Raw genomic sequence first — 15,346 nt, 5'->3', positions numbered from 1 at the left:
GCAAGGATGACAATTAGGTCTTGCTGTAAGATAATTGATGTCAATTCGATTTGATCATGATTCTGATTGACAAAGGACCAATGCTGATAAGTGATTTGATTGATAAATGTGCCAATTGATGAGGAACAATGACAAATTGATCCAAATTGACATGATTGAGAAGGACAATGATCGATGATAAATTGATCACAAAATGACAACGATTGATGACAAATCGATCACAAAATGATGAGATTGAAAATGACAACGATCAATGACAAATCGATCGCAAGACGACAAGATTGATGACAATTTGATCAAAGGAAAAGGATCGATGATGAATCGATCGCAAGATGACAAGATTGAAAAGAGGACAAAACCCTAATTAGGATTGACGATGTCCAAAATGATGACAAATTAACACACACATTGATGCAATAGGATAAGATCGACCAAAATCATGACAAATATTGTTATTGACAAGACCAAATTTGAAAGCGAGATGAATGAAGAATGCAGAAGGACTCAATGCTCACAAATGATAAAGACCAAGTGCGTAACATAGGAGAAATGTTAATACAATGCAAAAACCCTAAAATAAGGCAATGCGCAAATGTTAAAGTATGACTCCGCAACCATTGACCATTTTTAGATGTCTACAAATAAATCTAAGGATTTATTTAATAGGTTCATTTCAATAGTTCCCTTTGATTAATTAATTCAAATTAATTAATCCTCTCCCCATTTCAATCAATTCTTCTAATCCCCTAATTATTCAAAACAAATCAATTTATGAGTTGTTGAAAATTAATTAGTCTTTTCCTATTATTTGAATTTTTAATTTCAAATTACCCACATGCCTTCTAACTTCTAACCACCTAACCTAACCATACCTCTAACCTAGCTCATTTCACCTAACCTTGGGTTTTCCTAACACTATCCTATCTTGCACATTCTAACCTCCTTATCCTAACCTTCTATGGTGTTGATATTCTTCCCTTGAGACACATGGCACTTTGGCCACATGTCTCGTATCTTGGATACTTGCCCTTTTATGAGAAAGAATCCTTGACACTTGTCACCACAGAGATGACAATTGTCCCTTCCTCCAACCTCTTCTCCAAATTCCTCTAATTTAACCCTTGATATCTTCAGACTCAATCTTGACCATTGATTCCTACCACCTCACCCTTGGCCTTGGAAATTGTATAAATATACCAGATTTTGGAGCACAAAGGATTCCATGTCATTATAAATTTAGGCATTGTTACTATAGGCATATCCATTCTACTATATCATTTTAGCATTGTTATTATAGGCAATTGCATCTTAGATCTAGTTTAATTTGATCATTTTATAGCATAATTGTTGAATCATGTAGCTTAATCAATCTCTTTTCTAGCTTAATTGCATGAGCATCATTGATTAATCATGCATATCATTATCTTAATTAGACTCTTTGATCAATATAGAATAATCAATTTCATCTAACTTGCATATCATTATCATTTCAAATCCTCTATCTAGGTGCAGTCAAGTCACTGGGATTTCTTATCCAGATCTGAGAGAAAATCCATGCTCGCATCTCTTAGGAGGTGATAGGCTTCTTTGTCATGGTTTACCTTTCATTTTCTTTTAATTTGCTAACCATGCTTGTAATGATCTATTGAGTGTTTGTGTTGTAGCTTCAAGTATCACACTTCATAGGCACGACATTTTGGCACCCATCGTGGGGCTGAAAATCTCATTTTTGGCCTCTTAGCATCATCAAATTTTCAATCTAGTAGGTTTCTAGCTGGGTCTAATTCAAAATTTTGAATGAGTTCTCTTTTTCTCTTGTACGAGCTCCTTTTTTCCCTCATACGGGTATATGAGAATTGTCATACGAGCAGGTGAGAATTGTCATACAAATTTCTGCTTCCATGTTTTTAAAATAAATTGCATTAAGGTTTTCATGCTTCAATTTGATTACTACTAATTCTAACCCTCATCTCATTGTTAGTTTTTCAACATCCTAACTAGTTTTTGTAGGACGATTATCGAAGATTACGCTTGTCAAAGATTCATTTCACCAAAACACCAACATGTCTACTAATGTATCTATTTTGTAGGTTGCCTAAAGAGAACTCAACCAAACTTTGTGTCTTCTTTAAGTTTTCTAGGCACACTTATTTTACTAATGGTAAATGAATATCGTGTTTTCTATGTTTGAGAAGTTGTCTAAAAGGTAGGAGAGTTTTCGCATTGAAGCACTTCTATGTTTGATATTTGATTACCTTTAGCAAGCTTATCACAATGGGAAAAGGTAATCACCCTGTGAGAATGACCCAAGTGAGTACAATTAGACCTAAGCTTTCAGACTCACTCTTAAAAATAGGCCTCTTGGGATTAAAGTCTCAAAGGATGGGATTATTTGAGTTCTCTTTTGAGATCTCTCATATCATACATTTAGTAGGGCCTCACGGTCTCAATCATGCTTGGGTGACTACTTCTTGTTTCGGTACCTTGTAGGGCTATAGGCCTCAATTGTGCTTGCATGACTAAAAGGGGTAATTTCAAATGGAAACCCTTACTATGAACCCTAAGATAGAATATAACTGATTCACCTCCAAATGGGGGATAATCTTTGTGCAAGAGAGATAGTAACTCTCCCAAGACACTTGCCATATCATGCCCCCATTAGCATTTGGAGTCGGATAATACGGTGTTAAGAATTCATTACGTGAGACTCAGCGGTCATATTCTGATTAGCTATTGGGTGTGTACCTAAGTTTGCAAGCAAAGGTTTTCTCTCTTAGCCAACTTCCTTAGGATTTAGTGTGTTGTGATTAAGGTCACTTATCATATCATGTGCTTGCTATGTCTTCATCCCTGAAATAGAAAACCAGACTTCTAAAATTGGAAAATAGAAACAAAATATCAAACTTCATTAATCGAAAATTTGACCAAACAAATTTTTTGTCTCTACTCTGTCCTTGGTCGTACGAGTTTGTTAGTTTGTCGTATGAAGGATCTAGTTTATCATCTGGTTCAGTGAGAATTATCATACAAGTTAGTTTAGCAAAGAATTTTGTGTCATCTTTTGTTGTTTGGTTCTATGAGAAAGCTCATACAAGTTTATGCCTTTGTCGTCCAAGATTTCTAGTTTGTCGTATGAGCCTGTCTAAATTGTCATTCGTGGCTATCTAAAGTGTCATATGAATTTTTATCTCTGTCAGTCTAGATTTGTCTTCTTGCATGTCTTTTTCAGATCTGTCATGTTTGCTTGGTGAATTTATAGTGAGCATAAACTCCTGATATTTGTCATTTTGTGCTTTGATTGTCTCCTTGTTTTGCTTGGTCAAGTTATCATCTGTAAAATCGGATTCTAGAAATAAACACCTCAAGATTTTCAAGTATTCGCTTTCAACAAGTTCAAGATCTAAACATCTCAAAGTGCATTATCACCCTCTTTGATAAACTAATCACTCAAAATATAGTTTCTTATCAGGATCTATCATCCTCTATCACAAAACTACAATGTTTGGTTTGGATAACCATGTCCCACGTCATAGGATATATTGTTCCTATTGGACTTGATTTTATCAAAATCATCATCATTGCACTCCAAACCGAAGATCAAAAAACTTGCAAACTTTTAAACAATTGAATCATCTTTTCGTGTCATATCACTTTATCACATTTACATTGACAATTGATCACTTATCAAAACAAATTTTAGACAATCGAATCCTTGTACAATATCTAACACACATTTATGCCCATTTTAACTGGAGCGTAGAGATGAAAGATCACAAAAACGGAAATTGAAACATTGGAAATAACTGAAGATCATAGAAACATGGAACCCAAAAATGAAATAAAAGAAGATGGGGAAATAATAGAACAACATCTCCAAGAAATCAAACAAGATCCTAAATTCTATAAATTTATGGAGAAAATATTGGAGGGACAAAAAGAAAAATACTTCCTAATGTTAGCTAAATCTGGGGCTACACTCCCCCAAGATTTTGATGTGAGAAAATTAGCACAAAAGAGAAATTGAATCTTCCCCTAATAATGAATGACATGAGGATATTTTTGGGCTCAAAATTAATGACACATAAATTCCTGATAACACAAGAACTAATGAGGAAACTTCCATTCCCAAAAAGGATGACATAGAAATTCTCAACCATGTTAAATCTAATGAAGACACAAGAAGGGGTCAAGATGAAACAAGAAGAGATCAAGATCATACTAGAACACACACTCATACAAGGACAAATCATGTTGATAATCCTATCACAACTCTTACAAAACAAATACAAACACTGTAAACACAAATTCAAGATATGCAGAGAGGAACTATTAGAAGATAATCGCTTCAAGAAATATGTCCTTGCCCCTTTGATAGAAACTTAAACATGATACTATTTACTACATGTTCTAAAACTCCTCGATATGATAAATATAATGGAAGCACTGATCCCCAGGATCATATACGAGAGTTTTGCACCCTAAGTATGGAGTTTACACATAAGGATACCTACCTGATGAGATTATTTCTGAAAAGCTTAAGTGGACTTGTTGTTCACCAAAAGTGATAACCCAAGAACACCTACAAATATTTCTATGAAATGGCCAATTTCAGTCTACAAAACACATCAGGGCTTGGACAACATAACATAGGACCCTAACTGATCCTCCTGCACTTTGGGTTCTGCTAAACCCAAGGGGGGACACCCTTTTGATGCACTAAATACAACAATTACAGACACATAGCTACATCAACACTAAGCAGATAGATCATTTCACAAGCTCAAAAGGTTAGGAAACATTACAGATTGGCTAGATCTGTACAAACAATAGGATGAAACAGAGCTTGGAAAGAATGGAACACACACCCCTAAACATAAAGGGAAATAGATTTATCTTTTTAAATGTATATCTGAAACCATCCCCAAACCTGCAAGAACAGTGCCTTGTTCATTGGGCAACAGAGTCACAGATAGAACTACAAATATGAATCATAGATGCAAGCTTATTTTCCTTAAACAAGATATTCATGCATCAATACCCTATATTAATGCACTATTTGATTCATTCACAATTTTATCAGATCTGGAAATATATTTCATCATTTATGACTGACTACAGAGTTTAAAACCTTCCTTGAAGGATACCTATAAACAATCACACAATTTCCTTGAAATTGACAAATCTTATCCTCCTTGAGGATTCAATTCATGATAATGAAATACATACATAGAGACAATACTGTGAGGAATTTACTCATGCCTAACACAAGCAAGACCTGCAACTAAAACCACAGTTACAACACTGCACTAAAATCCTCTGTACCCTCAAACAAAATAGAAGCATTTAAAAATTTGGGTCATGACATTCAGAAAGTGGAAGCCATAAAATCTGGAGCATTTTCCAAATTTTTGGAACCCTTACAACTAAGAAGAATTAGGAATAAGAAGGAGAGGGAACCAAATCAAATCTGCAACTAAATTGCCAAGTGTCTCCTCTCTAACTGAATTTCAATCTCGATCGAACTACTTCCACAATATCTGATCTTCACCAAAATTAACTTCATAATCAGATTCCTCATTCTGAGAGATTTCCGAAAATATATAACACTTCATACTTTGGCCAAAATTTGAGCCCTGGGCAAATTAATTTCCCAATGTGCACCATCATTTAAATTTTTGAATTATTCATATAGTTGAAACTATATCATTTACAATTTTAATTTTAATTTTGGGCTCCATTTGGTCCTGATGCTTTGCCACGTGGCAGCCTTTGATTTGTTGATGGGGTTGACTGGATGCCACCTAGGATGACACCTCATCACCACCATGTCATCCACTTTGTCACTGCCACTTGGCCACCACATTTACACCACCTCAGTGCCACATCATCACCACCTATGCACCACCACATCGCCACTGGGATGGGACCTGCCTACTGGATGCTGACCGCACCTGCCACGTGTATGCCACTTGGACTTCGCCATTTCGCATTTTTCCTTTCGCCATTTCATGGCCTCTAATGTTCATGCATCTTTGCCCTGCGAAATCATGCAGGTCGTCAATCTTGATCTAACATGCTCACTGGTTAACCTACTACATTTTTGCCATTTTTGTTTCACCATTTCGCAGGGTTTAACATTCGAGCATCTCGCCTTCGTGAAGCCATGCGCACCGTTGATCCATCTCGAACCTGCTCACTAGTTAAGTCAGCCTTTCTCTTCAAAATTTGCCTATCTTTCTTGAGAAGCGTGCCTCCATGAGGTCCACCTAGTTGCCGCTTAGTCACCTCCTCCATCGCCTCGAGATCCATGCTCATGCATGGGCCCACCTTGGGGGCCCATAGGCACCGTCCATCAAAAGCCTTCATGGCTTAAACATATTAGATGAGTGTGTTTTTTCTTATAAAGATTAAAAAATACCACTTCCCAACCAATGTGGGATTAAGGCTTATGCCTCGAGCTACGTTTTGGAGCCTTGCCGGCAACTTTAATGGCTCTTTTTTGCTAGTGGCTAGCAATGAAAGGTTCAAAACTTTACTCATACCACACAGGGGCAAGGAGAGAGCACATGAGACCTGGCATAAACACTTGCTAATGCATTTTACTAAAGGATTAGTGGCTTCCAAACACCTCATTTTGCCCCAATTTGCATTCTTTGATATATACACCTACCCAATACAATTTTCATTGTTTCAAATTGCCTCCCAAGAATCCACGGCAGAGTAGGGAGGAAATTTGGTGGCAAAGTAAATCAAATTTGGGCCTTTTCACCAGCCATTGCATTTATTTTGGAAGTTTAAAAAATGCTTTCAAACACCACGTGCTAGAGGAGGGAGGCTCTGGAGCTGTAATTTGTTTAAAAGTTATTAAAAACATTTACCTCCACATTGAATTTGGCTATTGCTTGCCAATACATCTTCTTGAAAGTCTCTAAAACTTTCTCAACACCATGGCTGGGAATGGAAAATGCTGGTAGAGGCAATAAATTTGGGCATTAAATCTGCCAATTTACATTAGCTGAAAGTTATATGTCCTTTGTATCATCCACAATAGAAGGGGGAAATACTGGAGATACACTTACTTGTTGATTTGCATTCAATAATAATTTCTGCATTTTACATGCCACTTGAGAGGAAATTTGCCATTTAAATTGACAATGGCATTTACCTTGTTTCAATGCTGCCCACCACCATACAAACCATGCAAAGGCTTCCATTATGCATTTGCTTCTTAAAAAATTATATGTCTTTTGAAAACTCACACAGGAGGAGGTTGAATTGGTGTTTGCTATTAAAGTCTGAAATATTATTTACCATGTCACCCAGGTGCTGCTTGCATTTGCTTAGTTTCTCAATGCTCCTTCAAACACACATAGGAGGGAGGAGGCATTTGCTATGTTGCATTTGCTATTGAAATTGGTTGTGTGTTGTTTGTTGTTGTCTCCATCTACGCATAGCAAAGAGGATGAAAAGGCACATGAGGGGGGTTTGATTTGGTAGAAATTCATATCCTTGGGAGCCTTCCGTATTTTTTATATGCTCAAACATTTCAATAGATGTTATGCGATCAAAAGCTCTCTCCATATTAAAACTGGTAATGTCTCCAGCCATCTTTAATCTGTGCCCTCCCACAATATAGTGACAGGATTGACTCCTCAACCTCACCTGGTGTGTTTATATTACTTGCAAAATAACATGAAGTGACATATCTCTCACTTTGGCCTACACATTAGCATTTTGGATATATGTTTATCCATCCACAATCAAATGAAGTCGCCTTTTACCGTCTTACTAGTGAATTGCAATGAGCCAGGTCAGGCCCCAAAGTGGGTCTGACTAAAATTTTTTTTTGTTTTCAAGCGACTGGCCTCTAGAATGATTCAGGAACTTTAAACACACCTCTAGAAATGATCTGCATCATTTTCGGATCATTAATCCGCATTTTACAACCTTCAGACAATTACGCCACAATTTTCGCATTTAATCACGAAGATGTAATTTTCAAACCTATCAAAACACCTTTCTGGAGCTCGCCATCTGACAAGCGTGTGCTCTGATATACAAGGATGACTTCTACCAAATGGTTTCTCAAGATGAGTCCCAAGCGAAGAGATATTAATTTTTGAAAATGCCCAACTGGCTTTGTCGACACTGCGGACCTGATGAAGTCAATGTCTTGGCAACACATGACGCCTTTCTCAAAAATATCAAACGACCTTCATAGGCCCTCAAATTTGAAACATAGGTACCTTTAAGTACATATTAAAACTTTGAATTATTATTTTGACCAAAATACCGACAAGATGCAAATGGTGCACTCACAAAAATAGTTACATTAACTGATATATCACTGAAAGTGTAGAAGGCTGAAAATGATAGCTAAATGAACCCTTTTGAAAACCAATCAAACGGATTGGTAGAGGCTTGAATTTTGAAACGTAGCTCATCATTTATACCAGTATTATCCCAGAACAAACATTCTGACCTGACGCTTACTGAGGCAACTTTACACTTGTGCGAAACAGGGCTCCGACTAGCTGTCGAAACAGGGACTTGCCAAAACATAGAAAGTGCAAATGGATTTGACTTCAAAAACTAAGCAAATGGATTCGTCAAGACCTAAAATTTTGTAGGCTAACTCACATTAATGCATAAAATTGAATCCATTTTGAATTTCTCCATGACTATCAACAGGGCAAAAGATGTAATCACTCAAAGAAGGCTACTCAATAAAATCTGCATTTGTGCCTAAAATGCACTTCCAGCTCACCCCTCAAAATGGCTACCTCATAAACTTATCCAATTTGAATCCTAAAAGCTGCACATCACTGAATAGGCCAAATGAAAGGTGTGGGACATGAATCCCGAGCCTTACCCTCTAAAAATCAACCGGCTCCATTTTACCCCTTCTCAAACTAAACCATTCAAATTGACTCATTTAGGTACTTTTCTGGCATGCAGAGAAAATTTTTGAATTGGGCCTCTAAACTTGACTCAATTTTAATCAGTCCCAACATGACTAGCTATGGAATGGTTCTCCAAACTTCCACCTGGAATTAGATCATTCATAGAATTGGTGGATAATTTTGTTTCACAATACTCTTAGAAAATTCAACATGAGGTAACAATGCTCGATTTATGTAATACTAAACAAAAGAGTGGATAGCCTTTCATGATGTTTGTACAGAGATGGGGAAGATTAGCTTCACGATATCCTTGAATGGTACCAGAATACAAGAAGATAGACATATTTATTGACAACCTAAATGAACAAATGAGTTATAATCTAAAAATGCAATGCCATCAAAATTTTGAAAAGATGATTGATAATGGTATCAGAATGGAAGAATCTATGGTAAATAAGGGTGAGTTGAAGCTATACAAAGAAGGCATTAATCCTCCTAACTAAAATGTTAGCAGTAATAACAATGATAAGCCTAAATTTTGGAATAGAAATCAAAATGTTATCAATGATGGAATAGTGGATAACAAAAGTATAAGACCAAAACAACTAGTTTTCAATTTGTTCACTCACTCAACAACAACTCAATAAAACAACAATCACCAAAAATCAACTTTCAACAATTTCTTTCGAAGGAAATTTATAAATATTGGTGAACCACTTGGGTTAGCACTGAAGACACTTCTCGCAAACAAATTGATTACTTTTCTATAAGGAAGGAACTATGAACCTGAAGTAAAACCCTCTTGGTGGAATGATAACCATTATTGCAATTTCCATCAAAAAAAGGGACATCACATAGATAATTGTCAGCGATTGAAACATGTTATCCAAGATTTGATTGATAATGCACTAATAATTGTGGATGGACATACGACAAATGAATCTCATACAACTTTTAAAACTTCACTTCCAAACTATGAGAAGGGTAAATCATCAGCAACACATAATGGTAAGGGTAAAGAAAAGGTAAACTATGCTCATACATATGATAATATGGTAAATGTGATTGTAGTTATTGAAAAGAAACATCAAGAATATGCTCATGCTATCACAAGAAGCAAAGCTAAAGTTTATTTTCTGGGTCCTACCACTAACATGTCATCCACTGTGAAATAATATAATGTAGTGGAGATATTGTAGAAAATGTCTATGCAAATATCCATCTTAGAACTTTTAAAGCTTTCAACTGCACACAAAGAAATTCTTGAACAAGCATTACTAGATATAACAGTGTCTAAAGATCCTTATATAGATCAATTCCAAACCATGGTGGGACACCTCACAACATCTCACTTCTTATCATTCACTGAAGAATATGACACATCCTTGCAACATCCCCATAATGCTCCTTTGCATATCAAAGTCATCATTCATAAGATACGAATTAAACATGTCCTAATAGATGGATGAGTTGGCTTAAACATTTGCTCATTAAGTCTTGTCCACACTCTAGGTTATTCAAAAGATGCAGAACTGATCCCCACAAAAAGATCATCATCAAAACATATGATGAAGAAGAGTATTCCTCTAGAGGAAATGTGATGTTACCTATCAGAGTGAGGCCTTTGCAGAAAGACACAGCATGCCAAGTTGTAGACTTGGACTTATCATACAACATACTCTTGGGAAGACCTTGGATGCATGACATACAAGTTTTTCCATCCACATATCATTAGTGCCTAAAATTTCCCTACAATGGGAAGGAAATCACGATCTCAATAGATTCAAATCCATTTCAGTACTGTAGTACTCTCAAACCAGTTCAAGAGGTCAGTGTTCCTCATAATAGGGAGGCATCATATTCAAACACACAATCCAAAGAAAAATCATTTGCCTCAATTTTGTCAAGTATGAAAAAACAAATGCAGCTAAGAGATCAAGGGAATGGAGAATATTCAATATCACAATTACCACTTTCTCCTAAATTCTATGGAAAACCATCAAACTCTAAACAACAACCAATTGTAAAACATCTTCCAATATTTGATGGAGCTTTTGTTAGTGTTGGGACCTTATCAGAGGAAATGAAAGACAAAGATGTACTATAGTGGCTATACAAGGATGAAGAAGTCCAACTAAAGATCAATAATTTTCGCATACCCACAGAAAAGTATGGAAAAGGATTTAACATTCTTCAAAAAATGGGATACACTGGAACAAGCCCTATAGGAAAAAGAAAAGAAGGTATCTCAAAACCTATCCAACCTTACACTCAATAGGCTATAGAGAAAGCAAGCTTAGGGTATGGTTAAGTTACTCTACCAGAAGACACATCTTCTAGCCAACAACAAGAGGAATATGAAAATAGACAAGAACAACTTGCAATTGAAATGGAAGAAGCATCAACCAAGCAAAAAGCATAAGAAAATATGAAATGGCAAAAGAAGCAAGCTTCAAATCAACAGGAAAAACAAACTAAAAGCACCTCCCAAGCAATATTAACTCAATCAAAACAAACATGAACCTAGTACTACTCAAGGAGAACTCATAGCAAGGTTGATAGAGCTCAATCTCAGCCCAGAAGAGGTTGAATATGAAAGAAGAAAAGATATAGCAAGAAAAGAAGAAGAAACAAATCAAACACTATATGAACAAATGTGTAGATTGTAAGCTGCAAGTGAGATGGATTCTAATGAATGGGAATGAGATTCCTATCACTTTGAAGAATTAGCTAAATAAAATTGCTTTGAAGAAGATGTAGGAGTCGATGCAGTTCACATGTATGTAGAGAAAATGTTAGGAACTATCCCACTTGAATTGGAATCACATTCAACTAAGTTGGACTTAATCGAGGATGATAAAGAGCTCCTTGTGTTGGGTCATTCTGATGAGAGTATCATTCTAGACATTGACATACATATCGAAAACTTTGACATATCTATCATGACTCTTGATACCCTTGAAATATCTGAACCTGATGACCCCCTACCTCTAATCCACCCTGAACTTATTGATTGGGAAAATGAAAGACATACTCCCATTGATACCTTCCCTAATGACCATGCCATATCTGTATATCTTAATGCAATCAAACCTACAACAACTTTAACCAGAAATTTCAACAATGCATCTTCCAGTCAAGTGGGTGCCAAATCTCCTAGTCGGAAAAGTGAAAATAAAGAAAACAATATTAGGTCTAATGCTAAAAAACCATTTCTTGGCAACATTAGGTCAGGAAAAAGTAAATAGAAAGGATGCCTCTAATGGTGAAAACCTCCTCAAGGTGCTAGAAGATGGGAGATTTGACATAATACCAAAAAAGATCATCCATTTTGATCAAACCAATAGAGGCACTTAACATTGGGACAATAGAGCAACCAAAGATCCTACATCCAACAACTTCTCTATCAGAGCAAGAAATGCAAAAATATATGGAATTCTTCAAATGACAACAAATTAATTTTTCCTGGTCATACACAAACATGTTAGGATTGGATCTAGAGCTTATTATGCATCACTTAAATGTCACTCCAAGAGTCAAACTAGCTAAACAAAAATTAAGGAAGATGCATCCTCATATCAATCTCTTGGTCAAAGTAGAATTAAAGAAATTACTGGATGTAGGATTCATCAGACTTGTGACTTATCCTCAATGGGTATCCAACATTGTTCCCATTTCCAAATGAGATAAAAGTATCAGAATATGCAGAAACTTCAGAGATCTTAAAAATGCATGTCCAAAAGATGACTTTCCTTTGCCTAACATTGACATCATTATAGATTTAATTGTTGGAAACTCCATGTTTTCTCTAATGGATGGTTTCTTTGGATACCATCTTTCACATGTCCATGGGGTACTTTCTGCTAACATCATGCCTTTTGGACTAAAGAATGCAGGTTCTACATATCAGAGAGCTATGACAACAATATTCTATGACATGATGCATACATTCATAGAATATTATGTGGATTACATATCAGCTAAATCATACAACAAAGAAGACCATATAGGAATACTAGAAAATATCTTTGACAGGTTAGAACAATATAAGCTATGGCTCAATCCCAAGAAATGTGTCTTTGGTGTTACTTCGGGAAAGCTATTGGGATACATTATCTTAGCTAGAGGTATCAAAGTAGATCCAACTAAGGTCAAAGCAATCATGGAAATGACATCTCCTCAGAATATCAGTCAACTAAGATCACTTCAAGCAAGACTACAGTCAATCAGAAGATTTTTTTCTCAGCTAGCAGATAAATGCCAACCATTTACTCATCTATTACAAAAAAATGTTAATTTCAGGTGGGACTATAAACGTGAGGAAACATTCAATAAGATCAAGGCCTATCTCATGCAACCACCCATCCTAATGTCACTAATTTTAGGAAAGACATTGTTACTCTATGTATCAACCACTGAAGTATCATTATGAGTTCTTCTTGCACAACATGATAATAAAGGAAAAGAACAAGTGATCTACTATATCAGAAACACATTAGTAGGATGCGAGATCAACTATTAACCAACAAAAAAGGAATGCTTGGCAATAGTTTTTGCTACTCAAAAATTAAGACACTATCTAGTATCTCACTCCATCAAGCTGATTGCTAAAATTGATCCATTGAAGTATTTGCTCATTAAGGCAACATTAATAGGATGACTAGAAAAATGGATCATGATTCTAAGCGACTTTTATATTGAATATGTTGACAAAAAAGCTATAAAGGGGCAAGTCATTGCAGACCAAATAGCAGAGGCACCACTTCAAGATGATCATCCTTTACAGATTGAGTTTCTCGATGCTGATATCCTAACGGTCACCACAAAAACATGGCAATTATACTTTGATGGTTCATATACACAACATGGATCAGGAGCAGGTATTCTATTCATCACACCACAAGGTCATACAATTTTGAAAGAATACAAATTAAGTTTTTCATGTACCAACAACACAACAGAATATGAAGCTTTGGTTACACGTATCAAAATGGCTATATAATGGAACATTACACAGCTTCAAGTCTTTCAAGACTCTCAACTCATCCTCAATCAAATCAATGATTATTATCAAACAAAGGATAAAAAGTTAATGCCTTATAAGAAGATGGTTGATGATATTAGGAAATAATTTGTAGAAACAACTTTTCAGGAGATTCCAAGGAATGATAACAAAGCAGCAAATGCCATGGAAATACTAGCTTCTCTCCTTCAGAAAGGAAAATAAAGAGTGTTAAGAATTCCTAGTGGAAGAGTTGGTTTACCCTACACATAATTGTCCGGATTCCCAAACTATCTGTCACCTTGTTGGGCATGATTCCTCCCATTATGGCTAAACTTACACATACCTGAAAGATAGTATCCTCCCTCCTGACTTATCAAAAAACCAAAAGAGAATTTTTATTTGCCAATCCTCCCATTACACTCTTGTCACAGATACCCTTATTAAATGAGGTCTGGATGGTACTCTTTTACAATGTCTCAAATAAGAAGAATCTGAGAAAGCCTCACATGAAGTCCATAACTATATTTTTGGCACTCATTCAAGTGCTCTAACCCTTTCAAAAAATCTCATATGCTTGGGCTATTATTGGCCAACTATAGAACGAGATTCTTTTAAGATAGCTAAAACATGCAAACAATGTCAGATCCATGGGAATTTGATTCATGCATCAGCACAAGAAATTCATTCTTTGGCAACATCTTGGCCTTTCTGCCAATGGGGTCTTGGTCTAGTAGGAAAGATAAATCCTTCTTGATCCAATGGTCACAAATTTATCCTTGTAGCTACAAAATTTTTCACAAAATGGATTGAGGCAGTACCTCTCATCAATATCACAAGAAAAAAAATTGCTGCATTTATCTAGAACTACATCATTTGTCACTATGGAATACCCATTCCCATTATCACTGATAATGGGTGACAATTCAAGAACCAAGATGTACAAAAACTATGTGAGAAATTCAAGATCAAACACAAATTTTCAACACCCTACTATCCACAAGGTAATGGGTGAGAAGAGGCATGAAACAAAACCATTCTGAAAATCCTCAAAAATACCATGAATGATGTGGGAAGAGATTGGCATATTCTATTGAATCCTACTCTATGGGCCTACCGTACCAATATTCACACACCAACAGGTGCCACACCTTTCTCTCTTGTCTATGGATTAGAAGCAATACTGCCAATAGAAGTAGAGATACCTTCTCTATGAGTATCATTAAAAGGCCTTATCCTAGATGAAGAATAATTAATATCTAGATTGCAAAACCTAAAATTGATCCATGAACAAAGACAACATTCCTTTGATTATTTAAAGGTATATCAATAAATAATGTGCCGCAATTATAATGACAAGGTCAAACGAAGAACATTTCAAGTTGGAGAACTAGTACTAAAGGATAATCCATGATAATCCATGAAACCAGGAAGATCGCAA

This window comes from Cryptomeria japonica, chromosome 9 (genome assembly GCF_030272615.1).
Source record: "Cryptomeria japonica chromosome 9, Sugi_1.0, whole genome shotgun sequence".
NCBI classification, from domain to species: Eukaryota; Viridiplantae; Streptophyta; class Pinopsida; order Cupressales; family Cupressaceae; genus Cryptomeria; species Cryptomeria japonica.
This window is presented reverse-complemented; position numbering follows the sequence as displayed.